At 41.5% G+C, this 25,922-nt stretch overlaps 3 non-coding genes across 3 annotated transcripts; all 3 read right to left on the bottom strand.

Annotated features, from left to right (window-relative positions):
• Window positions 1-3,928: 3,928 nt before the first annotated feature.
• TRNAV-CAC (transfer RNA valine (anticodon CAC)) lies at window positions 3,929-4,001 on the bottom strand. The gene has a single exon. It is a non-coding gene; the product is annotated as a tRNA-Val (tRNA).
• A 17,401-nt stretch (window positions 4,002-21,402) lies between these two features.
• On the bottom strand, window positions 21,403-21,475 carry TRNAV-AAC (transfer RNA valine (anticodon AAC)). The gene has a single exon. It is a non-coding gene; the product is annotated as a tRNA-Val (tRNA).
• A 1,607-nt stretch (window positions 21,476-23,082) lies between these two features.
• On the bottom strand, window positions 23,083-23,155 carry TRNAV-AAC (transfer RNA valine (anticodon AAC)). Its single transcript has one exon. It is a non-coding gene; the product is annotated as a tRNA-Val (tRNA).
• Window positions 23,156-25,922: the final 2,767 nt, after the last annotated feature.

The raw sequence follows: 25,922 nt of genomic DNA, 5'->3' as shown, positions 1-25,922 counted from the left end.
TATTGAAATTTTCATTTTTTTCACAAAAATGTTGATTTAGCGACACATTTTTCACTTTTTCAAGAGGTAACAACAAAACGTGTACCCCACAGGTTGTTATCTAATTTCTTGTGAGCGCAGGGATACCCCACATGTGGCCAAAAACCTTTGTTTGGATAAATGGGAGGGCTTGGAATGGAAGGAGCACCATTTGAATTTTGGAAAAGTTGAAGTAAATTGCGCGCACCATGTCACATTAGCAGGGCCCCTTGGGTACCTATACATCAGAAACCCCCCACAAGTGACCTCATTTTGGAAACTGGACCCCTCAAGTATTTTATTCAGGAGTATAGTAAACATTTTGAATCCACAGGTACTTCACAAAAATGTTGCTGTAGCAACAAATTTCTCACTGTTAAGGGGGCTTTACACGCTGCGACATCGCTAATGCGGAGTCGTTAGGGTCACGGAATTGGTGACGCACATCCGGCCGCATTAGCGATGTTGCTGCGTGTGACACCGATGAGCGATTTTGCATCGTTGCAAAAACGTGCAAAATCGCTCATCGTTGACATGGGGGTCCATTCTCGATTATCGTTACTGCAGCAGTAACGATGTAGTTCGTCGCTCCTGCGGCAGCACACATCGCTATGTGTGACGCCGCAGGAACGAGGAAGCTCTCCTTACCTGCCTCCCGGCCGCTATGAGGAAGGAAGGAGGTGGGCGGGATATTCCGGCCACTCATCTCCGCCCCTCCGCTTCTATTGGGCGGCCGCTCAGTGACGTCACTGTGACGCCACACGGACCGCCCCCTTAGAAAGGAGGCGGTTCGCCGGTCACAGCGACGTCGCCGGGCAGGTAAGTATGTGTGATGCGTCTGCGCGATGTTGTGCGGCACGGGCAGCGATTTGCCCTTGTCGCACAACAGATGGGGGCGGGTACCCACGCTAGCGATATCGGGACCGATATCGCAGCGTGTTAAGTAGCCTTTAGGCTATGTGGCCATGATCCAGCGACACGGCGTCTAGTACCCAGTGTCAGCCTTCCTGCAGAGATGTGAGTGTTGTCCACGGGAGAACGCAGCTGCCCATGCCCACGATTTGGGTTCAGGCTGCTGTGGACTTTAGTTCTGTTCTACCTGCAAAGAACACTCATCTCCGCAGCATAAATTGACATGCTGAGGCTCGGGAAGCTGCGCCACAGGTCGATTTATGCTGCGGAGAAAAGAAACACAGTGGGCACGGGATTTCTAAAAATCCTGCCACTGTGCTTCTACTGCACAACGCAGCGTCATGGACGCAGGGAAAACACTCTGCGCCCAAAACGCTGCAAACCCTGATTGTGGGCACACAGCGTAAAATGCTACAATGGATGAATGGATAGATGTCAAACATATATAACGTCCCACCCCCCTGCATATTCTAAGCTGGCGCCCTTTAGTGCCTTTCATGTGACACTAAAGGATGCCTAGCCTTGTATTTAGCCCAAAAAGAAAAAAAAATAATTAAAATAAATGACGTGGGGTCCCCCCTATTTTTGAAAGCCAGCTAGGGTAAAGCAGACAGCTGTAGCCTGCAAACCACAGCTGACAGCTTCATCTTGTCTGGTGATCAATTTGGAGGGCTCCCCAAGCTGTTTTTTTTTTTTTAATTATTTATAAATAAATAATTAAAAAAACAAACAAACGTGGGGTCCCCCCAAATTAGATCACCAGCCAAGGTGAAGCTGACAGCTGGGGTCTGGTATTTTCAGGATGGGAAGAGCCATGGTTATTGGACTCTTCCCAGCCTAAAAATAGCAGGCCGCAGCCGCCCCAGAAGTGGCGCATCCATTAGATGCGCCAATTCTGGCGCTTCGCCCCAGCTCATCCTGCGCCCTGGTGCGTTGGCTAACGGGGTAATGAATGGGGTTGATACCAGGTGTGTAATGTCACCTGGCATCAAGCCCAGCAATTAGTTATGTCACGGCGTCTATCAGATACCCGACATAACTAATTGACAGTAATAAGAAAAAAAATTGACAACAAAAAAAAATTTATTTGAAAAAACACTCCCCAAAACATTCCCTGATTGACCAATTTATTGAAAAGAAAACAAAAATCCACTATAATCCATTTGGACGTCCCACGTCGACTCTGGACCTTCTAGAATATGGGGGACACGTTCAGGGAACGTATCCCCCATTTTCTAGGAGGGCAGACCCTCCATTTGAGGAGAGTGGGTGCAAAGAATCTGCACCCACCCTCCCCGGGTCACAGCTGCAGACTCTGTGCAGCAGCCAGCGTCCTGAACACAGGAAGCTGTCAGCCGCGCTCTGCACATGTGACCGGAGTCTGCTGAGAAGGAGCCGGAGGAGGGGGCCGCGGGGGATCAGCGCTCCGGTATGTATGACACCGGGGGACACCGGGGGACACCAGGGGGGGTAGGGGGGGACCCGGTAGGGCCTAGGGAGCAGGTTTCTGTCGTATGTGTTATGGCACATACGACAGAAACCATAGGAACACTGTAAATGCGGCCGGCGCGCTGCTGTGCTCTCCGATGCGCACGGCCATCTTGGATTTTCGGGAGGGGGTTGGGGGTCGGGGGGGGCACTTTGGGGATACCGAGGGGACCGAAGGGAACCGGGAAAAAGATTTATCTCCCATCTGGCATGTTTGATCATGCCAGATGGGAGATAAATGATTTTTTACCGGCGCGGTCATTTACTATAACTTGATGATCGGTATACGGTGTATACCGGTCATCAGGTGAGCGGGGACCGGAAAAACCGGCCCGAATTATGATCTCCAGGGTCTCAGCTACCCCCGGCAGCTGAGACCCCGGAAATTTTCTGACTCTGGGGGGCGCTAGACCCTTTTTTCCGACCGCCGTTTTAAAACGGCAGAAAGGAATAAGTACCCTTTTTTAGTGCCGTTTTAAAACGTAACGCGGTCGTAATGGGGTTAAATTGAAGTTTATATTCAATGTGTTACTTTTTTCTCCATAGTTTTGTCTTTTGCTTTTGTATTTATGGGAACTATATATTTTGAAACAAACAGGATTTTTATAATATGGGATTATGTTTTCTGCTAAAATGGTCAATAAAAAAGAAACCCAAAATCGTAGTTCTCTTGGTGATGGAAGCCAAAATGTATTGTCATTTGGCAACGAAACCAAGAATTTCATATATTACAAGTCGATAGGAAAATACTTCAACACCAAAAATGGATTGGTTTCACTGGGGTTGAACCCAGGACCTTCTGCGTATGAAGCAGACGTGATGACCTCTACACTATAAAACCTTTGAAATCCTGCAAAAAAAATGGCAATTAGAGATCAGTTTTCACCGCCAGGGGAAAAAAAAAACAAATTCGTAGCTCTGTTGGTGATGGAAGCCAAAACATCCCATCATTCGGCGACAAAGCCGAGAACTTCATATTTTGCGGGTTGATAGGGTTTTATTTCAACACCATGAACAGATAGGTTTTCCTGGGGATTCAACCTAGGACCTTCTGCGTGTTAAGCAGACGTGATGAGCACTACACTATGAAACCTGATGGAAAGTTACTGTGTGTTGGCTAGCAGAGCAGAATTGTGACTGATGGGGCCTTTTTATTGCTGAAGGAAAGTATTTTTGGTTAATGAAACATTTACAATTTTTATTATATATTTCAACAGTTTTATTCCTACAAAGGGATTTTGCTTAAATTGAAGTTTACATTGAATGTGTTACTTTTTTCTACATAGTTTAGTCGTTTGCTTTTGTATTTATGGGAACTATATATTTTAAAACAAATAGGATTTTTATAATATGGGATTATGTTTTCTGCTAAAATGGTCAATAAAAAAGAAACCCAAAATCGAAGTTCTCTTTGTGATGGAAGCCAAAATGTATTGTCATTTTTTCAACGAAACCAAGAATTTCACATATTACAAGTCAATAGGAAATTACATCAACACCAAAAATAGATTGGTTTCACTGGGGATTGAACCCAGGACCTTCTGCGTGTGAAGCAGACGTGATGACCACTACACTATGAAACCTTTGAAATCCTGCAAAGTAATGGCAATTACAGACGAGTTTTGACCGCCAGGGGAAAAAAAAACAAATTCGTAGCTCTGTTGGTGATGGAAGCTAAAACATCCCATTATTTGGCAACAAAGCCAAGAACTTTATATATTGCAGGTTGATATGGAATTATTACAACACCATGAACACATGGGATTCACTGGGGATTGAACCCAGGACCTTCTGCGTGTGAAGCAGACGTGATGACCACTACACTATGAAACCTTTGAAAGCCTGCAAAGTAATGGCAATTAGAGACGAGTTTTGACCGCCAGGAAAAACAAAACAAATTCGTAGCTCTGTTGGGGATGGAAGCCAAAACATCCCATCATTCGGCAACAAAGCCAAGAACTTCATATATTGTAGTTTAATTGAGTATTATTTCAACACCAAGAACAGATTGGTTTCACTGGGGATTGAATCCAGGACCTTCTGCGTGTTAAGCAGACGTGAAGACCACTACACTATGAAACCTTTGAAATCCTGCAAAGTAATGGCAATTAGAGACGAGTTTTGACCACCAGGGAAAAAAAAAACAAATTCGTAGCTCTAATGGTGATGGAAGCCAAAACGTCCCATCATTCGGCAACAAAGCCAAGAACTTCATATATTGTAGTTTAATTGGGTATTATTTCAACACCAAGAACAGATTGGATTTATTGGGGATTGAACGCAGGACCTTCTGCGTGTTAAGCAGACGTGATGACCACTACTCTATGAAACCTGATGGAAAGTTACTGTGTATTGGCTAGCAGAGCAGAATTGTGACTGACGGGGCCTTTTTATTGCTGAAGGAAAGTATTTTTGGTTAATGAAACATTTACAATTGTTATTACATATTTTACCAGTTTTATTCCTACAAAGGGATTTTGCTTAAATGGAAGTTTACATTGAATGTGTTACTTTTTTCTACATTTTTTAGTCGTTTGCTTTTGTATTTAAAGGAACTATATATTTTGAAACAAACAGGATTTTTATAATATGGGATTATGTTTTCTGCTAAAATGGTCAATAAATTAGAAACCCAAAATCGTAGTTCTCTTGGTGATGGAAGCCAAAATATATTAACAGTTGGCAACAAAACCAAGAATTTCATATATTACAGGTTGATAACAAAATACTTCAACAGCAAAAACAGCTTGTTTTTACTGGGGATTGAACCCAGTACCTTCTGCGTGTGAAGCAGACGTGATGACCACTACACTGTGAAACCTGATGAAAAGTTACTGTGTATTGGCTAGCAGAGCAGAATTGTGACTGACGGGGCCTTTTTTATTGCTGAAGGAAAGTATTGTTGGTTAATGAAACATTTACAATTTGTATTACATATTTTACCAGTTTTATTCCTACTAAGGGATTTTGCTTAAATTGAAGTTTATATTGAATGTGTTACTTTTTTCTCCATAGTTTGGTCTTTTGCTTTTGTATTTATGGGAACTATATATTTTGAAACAAACAGGATTTTTATAATGCAAAAGAAACAGGAGAGCAGATGTGGTTGAAATGCAAAAGAGAATGACAAATTTTATTACATCATAAAAAACAGTTTTTAGATGTAGCACAGAAAAATACATATAGGTGCAACAACAGAGGGCACCTTGGCACATAAAGAGTTAATCAGAATTAACAAGGCAAGTAGAATACATAAGACAACAAGTATACAGCACAGATGGCAAAAAATACAAAGTTACATGCCAGGTGATACCAGAGAACAATAGCTGGTGTGCAAGATAAGATAAAATTATACAGCACACTGGGTTTGTCAGTATATGCAAGCAATGATACATATCAGTGGCTAAATATATGCAAACACTGCTCACCAGCATGCCAGGTGATACCAGAGAACAATAGCTGGTGTGCAAGATAAGATAAAGTTATACAGCACACTGGGTTTGTCAGTATATGCAAGCAATGATACATATCAGTAGCTAAATATATGCAACACTGCTCACCAGCATGCCAGGTGATACCAGAGAACAATAGCTGGTGTGCAAGATAAGATAAAGTTATACAGCACACTGGGTTTGTCAGTATATGGAAACAATGATATATACCAGTGGCTAAAAAAATGTAAACACCGCTCACCAGCAATGATATAAAGTGCCAGATACGTGCAGGAGCCAGAGACCAAAAGATCCACCTCAGAAGCAAGATAACGCGCGTTTCAGGTCTTGTTAGTATAACCCTTCATCAGACCAGGGAGGGGTGGTGACTCATCTGTTCCCAGAAGCTTTAATAGACCATATGGTTCATCACATGGATCGGACCGGCCAGTCAGTGCAGGTTTAAGCTGGCACATGCGCGGTCATTGCTAATCCCACTAGCAGATGCGAGCGAAGTCAAGCCGAGGAGTGCAGGGGAGAGGGCGAAGGCAACGCCCCCCCACGAGCAAAACTCCGCCCTTGAGACATCGCTAAGCATGCCAGGGAGAGAAGAAAGACCAGGCATGTGCACACCACACATACTGGAACATACAAAGATACAGATATACGGGCTCCCACACAAACAGCAGTATAGGAGCGCCAAGGAAAGAGGGCAAAGAAATAATGAAATGGCAGGAATCACAAGAATAACAGTAGTTAGCCCTCGACCAAGCAGTATATAATCCCGGCTGTCATGGGGGAAGCCACCTTGTAATCATAGTCCAGATGCACGATGTATTCAGGTAGTCATATTAACAGAGGCAGTGATCCATAGGGAGCAGAAGATGGAAGCTGCAAAGAAAAGGGCACAAAATGGCATAAAACACTTGCAGCAATAAAATTAGAATATAAAAACAGAGGTAAAAAATTGCATAGGTGGTAAAAAACCATATCTAGCAAAAAAAGGGTGGGGGAAGGAGGACAGGGGTCTAAAGGAAGGGGGCAAAGCTAAGGGACTCATTCAGACCAGACGGAGCCATAGTACCCAGTAGGGTGATCCATTTGGTTTCTTTTTGGGCGAGGATCTTTTTAAGGTTCCCGCCCCTATTGCCGCCATGTACGACATCTATCCCTATGACACGCAATGATCTCGCATTACATCCGTGATGGTTCCGAAAATGCCTAGGAAGGGTCTTAAGAGTAGAAATATCGGTCACCGTCTTGGCAGCACCAATATCTCTCACATGTTCACGCACTCTCACCCGCAATTCCCTAGAAGTTAAACCTATGTATATCTTAGGGCAACTACATTTAGCATAATAGATAACATAGGAAGTTGCGCATGAGATGTAACACCTAATATCAAATGTCCGACTACCATCTGCGGTGGAAAAGGTCTTACTGCGAGAGACATTGGTGCACGCAAGACAGCGACCGCAGGGAAAACACCCACGAATAGGATTAGTAGAACCAAAGGGATGGGAAATCACAGGAACGTAATGACTATGTACGAGAAAATCTCGTAGATTTTTGGAACGGCGTGCCGTCATTAGAGGATAATCAGGGACCAAATCCCTTAGGGTAGGAACAGATTTTAGTATCGGCCAGTGTTTGTTTAATATGGCACGCATGTTATGCTATTCATGGTTGCACGCAGATATGAATCGAGCCTCTCCTGCCCCCGTATTCGCCTGACTAGATGGCTGCAGAAGCTCCTGTTGATTAGTATTCTTTGCCCTATTGTACCCCTTCTTTATGACACGACGGCTATATCCCCTATTAACCAATCTCGATGTTAGATCATTGGCCTGGGACTGAAAATTATCAGATGTAGAGCATATCCGCCTCATTCTGAGAAATTGCCCAACCGGGATGGCTTGGATGGTACTAACAGGATGAGAAGATGAGGCATGTAAAAGGGAGTTGACCGAGGTAGGCTTCCTAAAGACATTCGTCTGTAGTTGCCGACCACGGTCAACTCCAATCATAATATCCAAAAAAATCAAAAGACTGTAAATCATATCTAAAAGTGAGCTTAAGGTTCAATGAATTATGGTTTAAAACACCCATAAAGTCCGAGAGCTGCTCCACGGTACCCTGCCACAAAACAAAAACATCATCAATATATCTTAACCAGCACTGCGCATGGGTAGCGGCCGGCACGCCCTCGTCACCAAAAATGCCCCTCTCCCAATGGCCGAGGAACATATTAGCCTACGAAGGCGCACAGGCCGCGCCCATCGCAGTGCCTCTGGTCTGTAAATTAAAACCGGTCTTTGAAAATGAAGAAATTGTGTGTCAGGATAAAGTGGAGCAGCTCCAGGATCAGCTCACACAAATGGCCATCACGGTTGGTATTGCTCAGAAAGAAGCGGACTGCCTCCAGACCATCATCATGGTTAATATTGGTATAAAGTGACTCTATGTCCGACGTGACAAGAAGGGTATCAGAATCCACAAAAATCCCGTCGACCCTATTCAGGATGTCCGTCATATCCTTAACATAAGATGGCAATGTTTCCACAAGAGGTTTTAAATAATAGTCGATAAAGCGACAGACAGGGTCGCATAAGCCATCTATGCCGGATACGATAGGGCGCCCCGGAGGGTGTTTGGGATTCTTGTGGATCATGGGCAGGAGATAAAAGGTGGGGATTTTGGGAGATGCAACGAAGAGGCCATCAAAAACCTTCTTTGTTATAATTCCTTCATCCAAAGCCCCCTGCAAGATCCGGTATAGCAAATCTGAGAAGGGGAATGTATGTTTAATAGGATTTTTATAATATGGGATTATGTTTTCTGCTAAAATGGTCAATAAAAATGAAACCCAAAATCGTAGTTCTCTTGGTGATGGAAGCCAAAATGTATTGTCATTTGGCAATGAAACCAAGAATATCATATATTACAAGTCGATAGGAAAATACTTCAACACCAAAATTAGATTGGTTTCACTGGGGTTGAACCCAGGACCTTCTGCGTATGAAGCAGAAGTGATGACCTCTACACTATGAAACCTTTGAAATCCTGCAAAGTAATGTCAATTAGAGACGAGTTTTCACCGCCAGGGGAAAAAAACCAAATTCGTAGCTCTGTTGGTGATGGAAGCAAAAACATCCTGTCATTCGGCAACAAAGCCAAGAACTTCATATATGGCAGGTTGATAGCACTACACTATGAAACCTGATGGAAAGTTACTGTGTATTGGCTAGCAGAGCAGAATTGTGACTGACGAGGCCTTTTTATTGCTGAAGGAAAGTATTTTTGGTTAATGAAACATTTATAATTTTTATTATATATTTTACCAGTTTTATTCCTACAAAGGGATTTTGCTTAAATTGAAGTTTACATTGAATGTGTTACTTTTTTCTACATAGTTTAGTCGTTTGCTTTTGTATTTAAAGAAACTATATATTTTGAAACAAACAGGATATTTATAATATGGAATTATGTTTTCTGCTAAAATGGTCAATAAAAAAGAAACCCAAAATCGTAGTTCTCTTGGTGATGGAAGCCAAAATATATTATCAGTTGGCAACAAAACCAAGAATTTTATATATTACAGGTTGATAGCAAATTACTTACACAGCGAAAACGGCTTGTTTTTACTTCGGATTAAACCCAGGACTTTCTGCGTGTGAAGTAGACGTGATGACCACTCCACTATGAAACCAGTGAAATCCTGCAAAGTAATGGCATTTAGAGACGAGTTTTGACCGCCAGGGGAAAAAAAATAATAATTTGTACTTCTGTTTGTGATGGAAGCCAAAACATCCCGTCATTCGGCAAAAAAGCCGAGAACTTCATATATTGTAGGTGGATAGCGAATCATTTCAACACTAAGAACAGATTGGTTTCACTGGGGATTGAACCCAGGTCCTTCTGCGAGTTAAGCAGACGTGATGACCACTACACTATGAAACCTGACGAAAATTTACAGTGTATTGGCTAGCAGAGCAGAATTGTGACTGACAGGGCCTTTTTATTGCTGAAGGAAAGTATTTTTGGTTAATGAAACATTTACAATTTTTATTACTTATTTTACCAGTTTTATTCCTACAAAGGGATTTTGCTTAAATTTTAGTTTATATTGAATGTTTAGCACCAGTGAGGATAAATTACTAAAACTTAGCTTTTATTTAAGCTCTTAAAAATTCAAAGATAAACAAACAATAGTAAAATACACTTAGGATCACCCTGCAGGTAGCCAAGGTGCATGTTACCATGCCATGATAAACAACCCTTGGACCAACACCAATAGGGGAATACAGTTATGTGTAATGCAGATATCAATTACTGTTATACACAAAGCATTATGAAGATGTTGGACAGGGGTTCCATTATCTAAATGCCAATAAATGGAGACCTATCTCCTCAAAACCAGTAAGATATAGACTATCCCCTAATACAGGGATCGCTTACACATAAGCCCTCAGAACGAGCACATATAGAAAACCGACATCTACTAATTCCATTCTAAGATGGGAAAGTAATCACCCCGTTCCCCTCAAGAGGGGAATACCTAAAGGGCAATATCTTAGAGTGCGCAGAAATTGCTCAGATGAGGGTACCTTTAAAAACCAGGCTAACGACCTCAAAAGGAGGTTCCTGGCAAGAGGCTACCCTGATAGGGTCTTAAAGAAGGCCTATAATGACACTAAAAAAATGAACAGAGCAGATCTCTTGGTCCCAGCCCCTGCAAAGGGTGATGAGGGTCTAACTAGATTCATTACGACCTTTTCTAACGGATCAAACCAGGTAAGAAACATCCTGGATAGACATTGGTCCATCCTTCAGATGGACAAAGATCTTGAGGATAAGATAGGCACATATCCACATGTCACATACAAAAAAGGACGGTCTATCCAGGATAGACTCGTCCATAGCCACTTTCAAACACCTCAGCAGGAAACATGGCTGAAATCTAATGTAAAAGGTTGTTACAGATGTGGAGGATGTGTAGCTTGTCCATTTATCAAAACCTCAAAGAAATTTGAATCTAATGTCACCCATGAACAATTTGATATACGTCACTTTATCAACTGTCGCTCTCGAGGGATTATCTATAAAGCCACCTGCGAATGCGGAGTGGAGTATGTTGGGAAGACCATCAGAGAGTTTAGACGACGAATTGGGGACCACTTGGGTGACATGGAACATAAGAGAGAGACCCCCTTGGCGCGCCATGTGAATAACATACATGGAGGAAGGAAAACTGTGATCTCCTTCATTGGCATCGATAAAGTCGAACCACCAATTAGGGGTGGAAATTGGGATCGCCTGATCCTACAGCGCGAAACTAGGTGGATCTTTAAGTTGGATACGGTTTCACCCAGGGGTCTTAATGAACAACTACAATATGGCTGCTATATTTAACCTGGCCCCCCATATTCATCACTTCTTTAATATGACGCATACCCCTCTATGAATTTACTCCTACTGCTATCTATAAACATGTGCCATTTTCTAGTCTGTCTAAATATTACTGGACATTTTTGGGGTGTGCTATGGCCCCCTTCTGTATATGTGTGGCAAAAGACAACAACTTTCTCTGCCACCCTGTCATTTTGTTAAAATACACTAACTCCTACTATACTCATGATTAATATACACTCCCCCTGGGGAATGGGTGTAGATAAGATATAACCTTTAAGTAACCCCCTGAAATAAAATTGTTGTTGTGTAATTTGAGCTGCATTAGTAAGTATAAGTGACATCATAACAACCAAACAAATAAATTAGTGATGTATGTGAAAAATATATCAGGGATATAGGCTGCATGTGTTTGTAAGACTCCTTTTGTAACCATGAGTCACTACAACACGTAAACATGTGTTTTCACTGCAGCAGTCCCCTTCTGAGAGGTAATATTTTTGGTCACATGTGCAGTACAATTGCCTATTACATGTATCCCCTTCCACTGTTGGTCGATACATGGCATTGTTTTTAATATGCACAGTGCAATATATGATGCTCTACGTGGCACGTTTGGCCCCCTTTTTAGAGGGGCAGGGGGCGTGCTTATAGCCTGCATTCCCTCCGTTGTTGATACGATGGTAGGGTGGATCACGTGGTGATGTCTGCATCACGTGACTCTGCTGGGTCTCCTCTATGTGTTGAGGGGTTCCCTGATATAAAATCACATTTACATAATTGAGCACAACAACGACACTATAACCCAATGAAACACTTTGAGGGATTTTGTACTTTGTGCGTGATTATTGATTCTGTGCCCTGTGGGCGTGCACGATGTCGGAGGACCGTACTGAAGGACATGATGACGTGCCGGATTACATACCTGACCACGTGGTGCCGAGTGCACCACATGATGCGGATCCAGCCTCATTCTGTGGGCGTGCCCGATATGGGAGGACCGCACCGAAGGACATGGTGACGCGCCGGATCATATGTCTGACCACGTGGTGCCGAGTGCACCACGTGATGCGGATCAGTCCTCTTTCTCGTGACCGCCACCCGGAAGTGCGGCGCACGCTTGGGGATAATGGAGTTTGGATAACATCGTAATGCCCGGGACACGTGGAAACCCGTTGGCATGGCGATGATTATGAATAAAATGGTGAGTTATATATTACTCATGAGTTGCACCTGATTGGAGGTTACTAGGATTGGCTGTGCGGGCCCTTAACTATATATTTATAGATGACTAATTAGGGGGCTGGCGGTTGGCAGCATTTGGTGTTTGGACTCTGCAGGTCACACACCACTCTTTGACCCACTACATGATCTTTCATGCTTGGACCCCTGAGGAGTCACAAAAAGTGACGAAACGCGTCGGGAGGTGGGAGGCATGTGGGACTACCTTTTGCAAGGACACAGGTTCAGATGTGGACCGTCCTTGTAAGGACGGGAGACAAGGGGGTTTAGGGCAAGCCATATCCAGCCTGGACCACAGGCCCCTTTGTGACCCCTCCAAAAGACGAACTGCCGTACCAAACGTCTGAAGATCCTCCAAATGGGTGAGATCTTTCTAAGTTTTATATGCTATTATGTGTAAGCGATCCCTGTATTAGGGGATAGTCTATATCTTACTGGTTTTGAGGAGATAGGTCTCCATTTATTGGCATTTAGATAATGGAACCCCTGTCCAACATCTTCATAATGCTTTGTGTATAACAGTAATTGATATCTGCATTACACATAACTGTATTCCCCTATTGGTGTTGGTCCAAGGGTTGTTTATCATGGCATGGTAACATGCACCTTGGCTACCTGCAGGGTGATCCTAAGTGTATTTTACTATTGTTTGTTTATCTTTGAATTTTAAAGAGCTTAAATAAAAGCTAAGTTTTAGTAATTTATCCTCACTGGTGCTAAATATCCAACTGTTTGTGAGTATTGTCCCCCAGAAACACCAACTGGTGATTTCTTGCTTCATTCTCTTATATATATTGTTGTAATATGGCAGGATTTTTGTCTGATGGTCTAAAGACGGATAGCTGGTTGGAGGAAGCAAGAGAGGTTTTTTCTGATCGTGTCACTATAACCAAAAAATATACCCCCACCTATGGTTTGATATTTAAGGATCTAACCAGACTGTATAAAGACCAAGTCATTTCTTGGTGGGAGGTACAAACTTTGGAAAATTATCTGAAAGAAAATATAGTACCTAGAGGTCTTAGAATAACTCTGAACCCAGGGAATAGATCTAAAAGTCCAGAATTCATCAAAAAGTGGGAGAGAGAGGCCACGGAGAGTGCTCATAGGTTTATGAGACTTCTCCTGGAGGAGGAGAAAAATACTCTCTCACACCTCAACGAAAGCCTCAGAGAATTGATAGATTCAGCTAAAAAATTCTCTGGAGAGGTTGACTTCTCTACAAAAGAATTGACACTCCAAAACGATATCGAGAGATTTCAACATAACGTGAAAGAAAGGAAACACAAACAATTTGTCCGCGATCTACAAGACTTTAGGGAAAACAGAGCGTACGTTTTCCTGAACAACAAAACCCTGCAAACTGAGACTCCCATAGACCCCTCCTCCTCTGATACAGAGGCTTCTGAAAGTGACACCAGGGGGGGCAGAGGGGGACAAGGACGAAAGGGAAAGGGCTCCTATACCAACAGGGGCAGAGGTAACCAATTCACACAAGGGCCTCATTTTTTAGATCGCGAGTACTCACTGAGGAGCCGAACGGAGGGGAGGGGCCAGTTCCCAAAATAGGCACGCAGGTCCTTAACCTGTCCTCACGACCCCTCAGTGAGTTGGAAGAATCCATTCTTAAAAAAGGTCTCTCTTTCGTCCCCACTTCGGACTTTGATCTATTTGAAAGTGTTAAGGACCTTAACCTCTTTGCGCGGAAGCTGAAATGGAGGAAGCACTTTTGTAGGCAGGATAATAAAACCTGTGAGGAGTTGGGAATTCCTCCCGACATGTTGCCTGATGTAAGATTGCTCGACTCATTGACTGAGGTTAATCCCAACGACAGGGGTGAAGGTCCCTTTACCAGCCTTAGGGGCAAAAGCACTAAGATGCCACCCCCGCAGGGTGACATCTCTGCTGTGGATGTTTTTGTTAACCTGGTAACGGAGGATCTGAGAAAATTGAGGCAACAGAATGCATTTGCGTCATTCAATTGTACCAGGGAAGAGATGTTGGCTCTGCGTGGGTTGGAGCGGGACCACCACATTGTCATTAAGCCCTCTGACAAGGGTGGCAATGTGGTGGTCCTTGACTCTGAGAGGTACCGCGATATGTGCATGAACCTTCTCGGAGACAGAGAGGCATATGACATTCTTAAGGAAAACCCGACCAAGCCTTTCTTATCTGAACTAAAAAACTTGTTGGATGAGGCTTTGGCCTTCAGGTCTATTGATAAGAAAGAACATGAATTCCTGCTGCCCCAAAATCCGGTAGTCGCTACCTTTTATGGATTACCGAAAGTGCATAAAGGGTTGGATCCATTAAAGGGTAGGCCTATAGTGTCAGGAATTAATAGTATTTGCCAAAATCTGGGACAATACCTAGACATTATTCTGCGTCCATTCGTCGTATCCCTACAATCGTATACGAGGGACTCCATGGATTTTCTCAGGAAGATCGAGGGGATATGTATAGACGATGACTGCATTTTGGTGAGCATCGATGTGGAGGCTTTGTATTCCTCTATACCACACGACAAGGGTTTACAGGCGGTGGAATATTTTTTGTCCACTAGAGGTTGCCAGTTTGCTCAACACAATGCCTTCATACTGAAAGCACTTAACTTCTGCCTAACCAGAAATTACTTCGTCTTTGATGGCCGATTCTACCACCAGCGCAGGGGCACCGCGATGGGGAGCCCTTGTGCCCCCTCGTATGCCAACTTGCTCCTGGGCTGGTGGGAGGAGAGGATGGTCTTTACCGGCGAGGACGAAGTAAGTGACACACACAGAATTGAATTCTGGACACGATATATCGACGACGTGTTTATTGTCTGGCGCGGCACGGAGAGTGCTCTTGGGGACTTTGTGAGGGGTTTGAATGGCAACCCTATTGGACTACATTTCACCTATGAGGCAAATCACACCAGCCTGCCCTTTCTGGACGTCCTTGTCACTAAAATGGAGGGGGGTACCCTCAGAACGAGCACATATAGAAAACCGACATCTACTAATTCCATTCTAAGATGGGAAAGTAATCACCCTGTTCCCCTCAAGAGGGGAATACCTAAAGGGCAATATCTTAGAGTGCGCAGAAATTGCTCAGATGAGGGTACCTTTAAAAACCAGGCTAACGACCTCAAAAGGAGGTTCCTGGCAAGAGGCTACCCTGATAGGGTCTTAAAGAAGGCCTATAATGACACTAAAAAAATGAACAGAGCAGATCTCTTGGTCCCAGCCCCTGCAAAGGGTGATGAGGGTCTAACTAGATTCATTACGACCTTTTCTAACGGATCAAACCAGGTAAGAAACATCCTGGATAGACATTGGTCCATCCTTCGGATGGACAAAGATCTTGAGGATAAGATAGGCACATATCCACATGTCAGGTACAAAAAAGGACGGTCTATCCAGGATAGACTCGTCCATAGCCACTTTCAAACACCTCAGCAGGAAACATGGCTGAAATCTAATGTAAAAGGTTGTTACAGATGTGGAGGATGTGTAGCTTGTCCATTTATCAAAACCTCAAAGAAATTTGAATCTAATGTCACCCATGAACAATTTGATATACGTCACTTTATCAACTGTCGCTCTCGAGGGATTATCTATAAAGCCACCTGCGAATGCGGAGTGGAGTATGTTGGGAAGACCATCAGAGAGTTTAGACGACGAATTGGGGACCACTTGGGTGACATGGAACATAAGAGAGAGACCCCCTTGGCGCGCCATGTGAATAACATACATGGAGGAAGGAAAACTGTGATCTCCTTCATTGGCATCGATAAAGTCGAACCACCAATTAGGGGTGGAAATTGGGATCGCCTGATCCTACAGCGCGAAACTAGGTGGATCTTTAAGTTGGATACGGTTTCACCCAGGCGTCTTAATGAACAACTACAATAAGGCTGCTATATTTAACCTGGCCCCCCATATTCATCACTTCTTTAATATGACGCATACCCCTCTATGAATTTACTCCTACTGCTATCTATAAACATGTGCCATTTTCTAGTCTGTCTAAATATTACTGGACATTTTTGGGGTGTGCTATGGCCCCCTTCTGTATATGTGTGGCAAAAGACAACAACTTTCTCTGCCACCCTGTCATTTTGTTAAAATACACTAACTCCTACTATACTCATGATTAATATACACTCCCCCTGGGGAATGGGTGTAGATAAGATATAACCTTTAAGTAACCCCCTGAAATAAAATTGTTGTTGTGTAATTTGAGCTGCATTAGTAAGTATAAGTGACATCATAACAACCAAACAAATAAATTAGTGATGTATGTGAAAAATATATCAGGGATATAGGCTGCATGTGTTTGTAAGACTCCTTTTGTAACCATGAGTCACTACAACACGTAAACATGTGTTTTCACTGCAGCAGTCCCCTTCTGAGAGGTAATATTTTTGGTCACATGTGCAGTACAATTGCCTATTACATGTATCCCCTTCCACTGTTGGTCGATACATGGCATTGTTTTTAATATGCACAGTGCAATATATGATGCTCTACGTGGCACGTTTGGCCCCCTTTTTAGAGGGGCAGGGGGCGTGCTTATAGCCTGCATTCCCTCCGTTGTTGATACGATGGTAGGGTGGATCACGTGGTGATGTCTGCATCACGTGACTCTGCTGGGTCTCCTCTATGTGTTGAGGGGTTCCCTGATATAAAATCACATTTACATAATTGAGCACAACAACGACACTATAACCCAATGAAACACTTTGAGGGATTTTGTACTTTGTGCGTGATTATTGATTCTGTGCCCTGTGGGCGTGCACGATGTCGGAGGACCGTACTGAAGGACATGATGACGTGCCGGATTACATACCTGACCACGTGGTGCCGAGTGCACCACGTGATGCGGATCCAGCCTCATTCTGTGGGCGTGCCCGATATGGGAGGACCGCACCGAAGGACATGGTGACGCGCCGGATCATATGTCTGACCACGTGGTGCCGAGTGCACCACGTGATGCGGATCAGTCCTCTTTCTCGTGACCTCCACCCGGAAGTGCGGCGCACGCTTGGGGATAATGGAGTTTGGATAACATCGTAATGCCCGGGACACGTGGAAACCCGTTGGCATGGCGATGATTATGAATAAAATGGTGAGTTATATATTACTCATGAGTTGCACCTGATTGGAGGTTGCTAGGATTGGCTGTGCGGGCCCTTAACTATATATTTATAGATGACTAATTAGGGGGCTGGCGGTTGGCAGCATTTGGTGTTTGGACTCTGCAGGTCACACACCACTCTTTGACCCACTACATGATCTTTCATGCTTGGACCCCTGAGGAGTCACAAAAAGTGACGAAACGCGTCGGGAGGTGGGAGGCATGTGGGACTACCTTTTGCAAGGACACAGGTTCAGATGTGGACCGTCCTTGTAAGGACGGGAGACAAGGGGGTTTAGGGCAAGCCATATCCAGCCTTGACCACAGGCCCCTTTGTGACCCCTCCAAAAGACGAACTGCCGTACCAAACGTCTGAAGATCCTCCAAATGGGTGAGATCTTTCTAAGTTTTATATGCTATTATGTGTAAGCGATCCCTGTATTAGGGGATAGTCTATATCTTACTGGTTTTGAGGAGATAGGTCTCCATTTATTGGCATTTAGATAATGGAACCCCTGTCCAACATCTTCATAATGCTTTGTGTATAACAGTAATTGATATCTGCATTACACATAACTGTATTCCCCTATTGGTGTTGGTCCAAGGGTTGTTTATCATGGCATGGTAACATGCACCTTGGCTACCTGCAGGGTGATCCTAAGTGTATTTTACTATTGTTTGTTTATCTTTGAATTTTAAAGAGCTTAAATAAAAGCTAAGTTTTAGTAATTTATCCTCACTGGTGCTAAATATCCAACTGTTTGTGAGTATTGTCCCCCAGAAACACCAACTGGTGATTTCTTGCTTCATTCTCTTTTATATTGAATGTGTTAATTTTTTCTCCATAGTTTGGTCTTTTGCTTTTGTATTTATAGGAACTATATATTTTGAAACAAACAGGATATTTATAATATGGGATTATGTTTTCTGCTAAAATGGTCAATAAAAAAGAAACCCAAAATCGTAGTTCTCTTGGTGATGGAAGCCAAAATATATTATCAGTTGGCAACAAAACCTAGAATTTCATATATTACAGGTTGATAGCAAATTACTTCAACAGCGATAACGGCTTGTTTATACTGGGGATTGAACCCAGGACCTTCTGCATGTGAAGCAGACGTGATGACCACTACACTATGAAACCTTTGAAATCCTGTAAAGTAATGGCAATTAGAGACAAGTTATGACCGCCAGGGGAAAAAAAACAAATTTGTAGCTCTGTTGGTGATGGAAGCTAAAACATCCCATCATTCGGCAACAAAGCCAAGAACATCATATACTGCAGGTTGATAGGGTTTTATTTCAACACCATGAACAGATAGGTTTTACTGGGGATTCAACGTAGGACCTTCTGCGTGTTAAGCAGACGTGATGAGCACTACACTATGAAACCTGATGGACAGTTACTGTGTATTGGCTAGCAGAGCAGAATTGTGACTGACGGGGCCTTTTTATTGCTGAAGGAAAGTATTTTTCGTTAATGAAACATTTACAATTATTATTACATATTTTACCAGTTTTATTCCTACAAAGGGATTTTGCTTAAATTGAAGTTTACATTGAATGTGTTATTTTTTCTACATAGTTTAGTCGTTTGCTTTTGTATTTAAAGGAACTATATATTTTGAAACAAACAGGATTTTTATAATATGGGATTATGTTTTCTGCTAAAATGGTCAATAAAAAAGAAACCCAAAATCGTAGTTCTCTTGGTAATGGAAGCCAAAATATATTATCAGTTGGCAACAAAACCAAGAATTTCATATATTACAGGTTGATAGCAAATTACTTCAACAGCGAAAACGGCTTGTTTTTACTGGGGATTAAACCCAGGACCTTCTGCGTGTGAAGTAGACGTGATGACCACTCCACTATGAAAGCTGTGAAATCCTGCAAAGTAATGGCAATTAGAGACGAGTTTTCACCGCCAGGGGAAAAAAAAACAAATTCGTAGCTCTGTTGGTGATGGAAGCCAAAACATCCCGTCATTCGGCGACAAAGCCAAGAACTTTATATATTGCGGGTTGATAAGGTTTTAGTTCAACACCATGAACAGATTGGTTTTCCTGGGGATTCAACCTAGGACCTTCTGCGTGTTAAGCAGACGTGATGAGCACTACACTATGAAACCTGATGGAAAGTTACTGTGTATTGGCTAGCAGAGCAGAATTGTGACTGATGGGGCCTTTTTTTTGCTGAAGGAAAGTATTTTTGGTTAATGAAACATTTACAATTTTTATTATATATTTTACCAGTTTTATTCCTACAAAGGGATTTTGCTTAAATTGAAGTTTACATTGAATGTGTTACTTTTTTCTACATAGTTTAGTCGTTTGCTTTTGTATTTATGGGAACTATATATTTTAAAACAAATAGGATTTTTATAATATGGGATTATGTTTTCTGCTAAAATGGTCAATAAAAAAGAAACCCAAAATCGAAGTTCTCTTTGTGATGGAAGCCAAAATGTATTGTCATTTGGCAACGAAACCAAGAATATCACATATTACAAGTCAATAGGAAATTACATCAACACCAAAAACAGATTGGTTTCACAGGGGATTGAACCCAGGACCTTCTGCGTGTGAAGCAGACGTGATGACCACTACACTATGAAACCTTTGAAATTCTGCAAAGTAATGGCAATTAGAGACGAGTTTTGACCGCCAGGGAAAAAAAAAAAAAATTCGTAGCTCTGTTGGTGATGGAAGCCAAAACATCCCATCATTTGGCAACACAGCCTAGAACTTCATATATTGTAGTTTAATTGGGTATTATTTCAGCACCAAGAACAGATTGGTTTTACTGGGGATTGAACGCAGGACCTTCTGTGTGTTAAGCACACGTGATGGCCACTACTCTATGAAACCTGATGGAAAGTTACTGTGTATTGGCTAGCAGAGCAGAATTGTGACTGACGGGGCCTTATTATTGCTGACGGAAAGTATTTTTGGTTAATGAAACATTTACAATTATTATTACATATTTTACCAGTTTTATTCCTACAAAGGGATTTTGCTTAAATTGAAGTTTATATTGAATGTGTTACTTTTTTCTCCATAGTTTGGTCTTTTGCTTTTGTATTTATGGGAACTATATATTTTGAAACAAATAGGATTTTTATAATATGGGATTATGTTTTCTGCTAAAATGGTCAATAAAAAAGAAACCCAAAATCGTAGTTCTCTTTGTGATGGAAGCCAAAATGTATTGTCATTTGGCAACGAAACCAAGAATTTCACATATTACAAGTCGATAGGAAATTACTTCAACACCAAAAACAGATTGGTTTCACTGGGGATTGAACTTAGGACCTTCTGTATGTGAAGCAGACGTGATGACCACTACACTATGAAACCTTTGAAATCCTGCAAAGTAATGGCAATTAGAGACGAGTTTTGACCGCCAGGGGAAAAAAAAAAATTCGTAGCTTTGTTGGTGATGGAAGCTAAAACATCCAGTTATTCGGCAACAAAGCCAAGAACTTTATATACTGCAGGATGATAGGGGATTGTTTCAACACAAGAACACATGGGTTTCACTGGGGATTGAACCCAGGACCTTCTGCGTGTACAGCAGACGTGATTTCCACTACACTATGAAACCTTTGAAAGCCTGCAAAGTAATGGCAATTAGAGACGTGTTTTGACCGCCAGGGGAAAAAAAATAATAATTTGTAGTTCTGTTTGTGATGGAAGCCAAAACATCCTGTCATTCGGCAACAAAGCCGAGAACTTCATATATTGTAGTTGGATAGCATATTATTTCAACACTAAGAACAGATTGGTTTCACTGGGGATTGAACCCAGGACCTTCTGCGTGTTAAGCAGACGTGATGACCACTACACTATGAAACCTGACAAAAAGTTACTGTGTATTGGCTAACAGAGCAGAATTGTGACTGACGGGGCCTTATTATTGCTGACGGAAAGTATTTTATTCCTACAAAGGGATTTTGCTTAAATTGAAGTTTATTTTGAATGTGTTACTTTTTTCTCCATAGTTTGGTCTTTTGCTTTTGTATTTATGGGAACTATATATTTTGAAACAAACAGGATTTTTATAATATGGGATTATGTTTTCTGCTAAAATGGTGAATAAAAAAGAAACCCAAAATCGTAGTTTTCTTTGTGATGGAAGCCAAAATGTATTGTCATTTGGCAACGAAACCAAGAATTTCACATATTACAAGTCGATCGGAAATTACTTCAACACCAAAAACAGATTGGTTTCACTGGGGATTGAACCCAGGACTTTCTGCATGTGAAGCAGACGTGATGACCACTACACTATGAAACCTTTGAAATTCTGCAAAGTAATGGCAATTAGAGACGAGTTTTGACCGCCAGGGAAAAAAAAAAAAAATTCGTAGCTCTGTTGGTGATGGAAGCCAAAACATCCCATCATTTGGCAACACAGCCTAGAACTTCATATATTGTAGTTTAATTGGGTATTATTTCAGCACCAAGAACAGATTGGTTTTACTGGGGATTGAACGCAGGACCTTCTGTGTGTTAAGCACACGTGATGGCCACTACTCTATGAAACCTGATGGAAAGTTACTGTGTATTGGCTAGCAGAGCAGAATTGTGACTGACGGGGCCTTATTATTGCTGACGGAAAGTATTTTTGGTTAATGAAACATTTACAATTATTATTACATATTTTACCAGTTTTATTCCTACAAAGGGATTTTGCTTAAATTGAAGTTTATATTGAATGTGTTACTTTTTTCTCCATAGTTTGGTCTTTTGCTTTTGTATTTATGGGAACTATATATTTTGAAACAAATAGGATTTTTATAATATGGGATTATGTTTTCTGCTAAAATGGTCAATAAAAAAGAAACCCAAAATCGTAGTTCTCTTTGTGATGGAAGCCAAAATGTATTGTCATTTGGCAACGAAACCAAGAATTTCACATATTACAAGTCGATAGGAAATTACTTCAACACCAAAAACAGATTGGTTTCACTGGGGATTGAACTTAGGACCTTCTGTATGTGAAGCAGACGTGATGACCACTACACTATGAAACCTTTGAAATCCTGCAAAGTAATGGCAATTAGAGACGAGTTTTGACCGCCAGGGGAAAAAAAAAAATTCGTAGCTTTGTTGGTGATGGAAGCTAAAACATCCAGTTATTCGGCAACAAAGCCAAGAACTTTATATACTGCAGGATGATAGGGGATTGTTTCAACACAAGAACACATGGGTTTCACTGGGGATTGAACCCAGGACCTTCTGCGTGTACAGCAGACGTGATTTCCACTACACTATGAAACCTTTGAAAGCCTGCAAAGTAATGGCAATTAGAGACGTGTTTTGACCGCCAGGGGAAAAAAAAAAAATAATTTGTAGTTCTGTTTGTGATGGAAGCCAAAACATCCTGTCATTCGGCAACAAAGCCGAGAACTTCATATATTGTAGTTGGATAGCGTATTATTTCAACACTAAGAACAGATTGGTTTCACTGGGGATTGAACCCAGGACCTTCTGCGTGTTAAGCAGACGTGATGACCACTACACTATGAAACCTGACAAAAAGTTACTGTGTATTGGCTAACAGAGCAGAATTGTGACTGACGGGGCCTTATTATTGCTGACGGAAAGTATTTTATTCCTACAAAGGGATTTTGCTTAAATTGAAGTTTATTTTGAATGTGTTACTTTTTTCTCCATAGTTTGGTCTTTTGCTTTTGTATTTATGGGAACTATATATTTTGAAACAAACAGGATTTTTATAATATGGGATTATGTTTTCTGCTAAAATGGTGAATAAAAAAGAAACCCAAAATCGTAGTTTTCTTTGTGATGGAAGCCAAAATGTATTGTCATTTGGCAACGAAACCAAGAATTTCACATATTACAAGTCGATCGGAAATTACTTCAACACCAAAAACAGATTGGTTTCACTGGGGATTGAACCCAGGACTTTCTGCATGTGAAGCAGACGTGATGACCACTACACTATGAAACCTTTGAAATCCTGCAAAATAATGGCAATTAGAGACGAGTTTTGACCGCCAGGGGAAAAAAAACAAATTCGTAGCTCTGTTGGCGATGGAAGCTAAAACATCCCGTTATTCGGCAACAAAGCCAAGAACTTCATTTACTGCAGATTGATAGGGGATTATTTCAACACCAAGAACACATGGGTTTCACTGGGGATTCAACCCAGGACGTGCTGCGTGTAAAGCAGACGTGATTTCCACTACACTATGAAACCTTTGGTAGCCTGCAAAGTAATGGCAATTAGAGACGAGTTTTGACCGCCAGGGAAAAAAAAACCAAATTCGTAGCTCTGTTAGAGGTGGATGCCAAAACATTCCATCCTTCGGCAACAAAGCCAAGAACTTCATATATTGTAGTTTAATTGAGTATTATTTTTACACCAAGAACAGATTGGTTTTACTGGGGATTGAACGCAGGACCTTCTTCGTGTTAAGCAGACGTGATGACCACTACTCTATGAAACCTGATGGAAAGTTACTGTGTATTGGCTAGCAGAGCAGAATTGTGACTGACGGGGCCTTTTTATTGCTGAAGGAAAGTATTTTTGGTTAATGAAACATTTACAATTTTTATTACATATTTTAAAAGTTTTATTCCTACAAAGGGATTTTGCTTAAAAGGAAGTTTACATTGAATGTGTTACTTTTTTCCACATAGTTTAGTTGTTTGCTTTTGTATTTAAAGGAACTATATATTTTGAAACAAACAGGATTTTTATAATATGGGATTATGTTTTCTGCTAAAATGGTAAATAAAAAAGAAACCCAAAATCGTAGTTCTCTTGGTGATGAAAGCCAAAATATATTATCAGTTGGCAACAAAACAAAGAATTTCATCTGTTATAGGTTGATAGCAAATTACATCAACAGCGAAAACGGCTTGTCTTTACTGGGAATTGAACCCAGGACTTTCTGCGTGTGAAGTAGACGTGATGACGACTCCACTATGAAACCTGTGAAATCCTGCAAAGTAATGGCATTTAGAGATGAGTTTTGACCGCCAGGGGAAAAAAAAAATAATTTGTAGTTCTGTTAGTGATGGAAGCCAAAACATCCCGTCATTCTGCAATAAAGCCGAGAACTTCATATATTGTAGTTGGATAGCGTATGATTTCAACACTAAGAACAGATTGGTTTCACTGGGGATTGAACCCAGGACCTTCTGCGTGTTAAGCAGTCATGATGACCACTACATTATGAAACCTGACGAAAAGTTACTGTGTATTGGCTAGCAGAGCAGAATTGTGACTGACGGGGCCTTTTTATTGCTGAAGGAAAGTATTTTTGGTTAATGAAACATTTACAATTATTATTACATATTTTACCAGTTTTATTCCTACAAAGGGATTTTGCTTAAATTGAAGTTTATATTGAATGTGTTACTTTTTTCTCCATAGTTTGGTCTTTTGCTTTTGTATTTATGGGAACTATATATTTTAAAACAAATAGGATTTTTATAATATGGGATTATGTTTTCTGCTAAAATGGTCAATAAAAAAGAAACCCAAAATCGAAGTTCTCTTTGTGATGGAAGCCAAAATGTATTGTCATTTGGCAACGAAACCAAGAATATCACATATTACAAGTCAATAGGAAATTACATCAACACCAAAAACAGATTGGTTTCACAGGGGATTGAACCCAGGACCTTCTGCGTGTGAAGCAGACGTGATAACCACTACACTATGAAACCTTTGAAATCCTGCAAAGTAATGGCAATTAGAGACGAGTTTTGACCGCCAGGTGGAAAAAAAACAAATTCGTAGCTCTGTTGGTGATGGTAGCTAAAACCTCCCATTATTCGGCAACAAAGCCAAGAACTTAATATATTGCAGGTTGATATGGAATTATTACAACACCATGAACACATGGGTTTCACTGGGGTTTAAACCCAGGACCTTCTGCATGTGAAGCAGACGTGATAACCACTACACTATGAAACCTTTGAAATTCTGCAAAGTAATGGCAATTAGAGACGAGTTTTGACCGCCAGGGAAAAAAAAAAAAAATTCGTAGCTCTGTTGGTGATGGAAGCCAAAACATCCCATCATTTGGCAACACAGCCTAGAACTTCATATATTGTAGTTTAATTGGGTATTATTTCAGCACCAAGAACAGATTGGTTTTACTGGGGATTGAACGCAGGACCTTCTGTGTGTTAAGCACACGTGATGGCCACTACTCTATGAAACCTGATGGAAAGTTACTGTGTATTGGCTAGCAGAGCAGAATTGTGACTGACGGGGCCTTATTATTGCTGACGGAAAGTATTTTTGGTTAATGAAATATTT

Source organism: Anomaloglossus baeobatrachus, chromosome 2, assembly GCF_048569485.1.
Source record: "Anomaloglossus baeobatrachus isolate aAnoBae1 chromosome 2, aAnoBae1.hap1, whole genome shotgun sequence".
In the NCBI taxonomy this organism is placed as follows: domain Eukaryota; kingdom Metazoa; phylum Chordata; class Amphibia; order Anura; family Aromobatidae; genus Anomaloglossus; species Anomaloglossus baeobatrachus.
The sequence above is the reverse complement of the archived record's forward strand: the minus strand, read 5'-3'. Positions and strand labels throughout refer to the sequence as shown.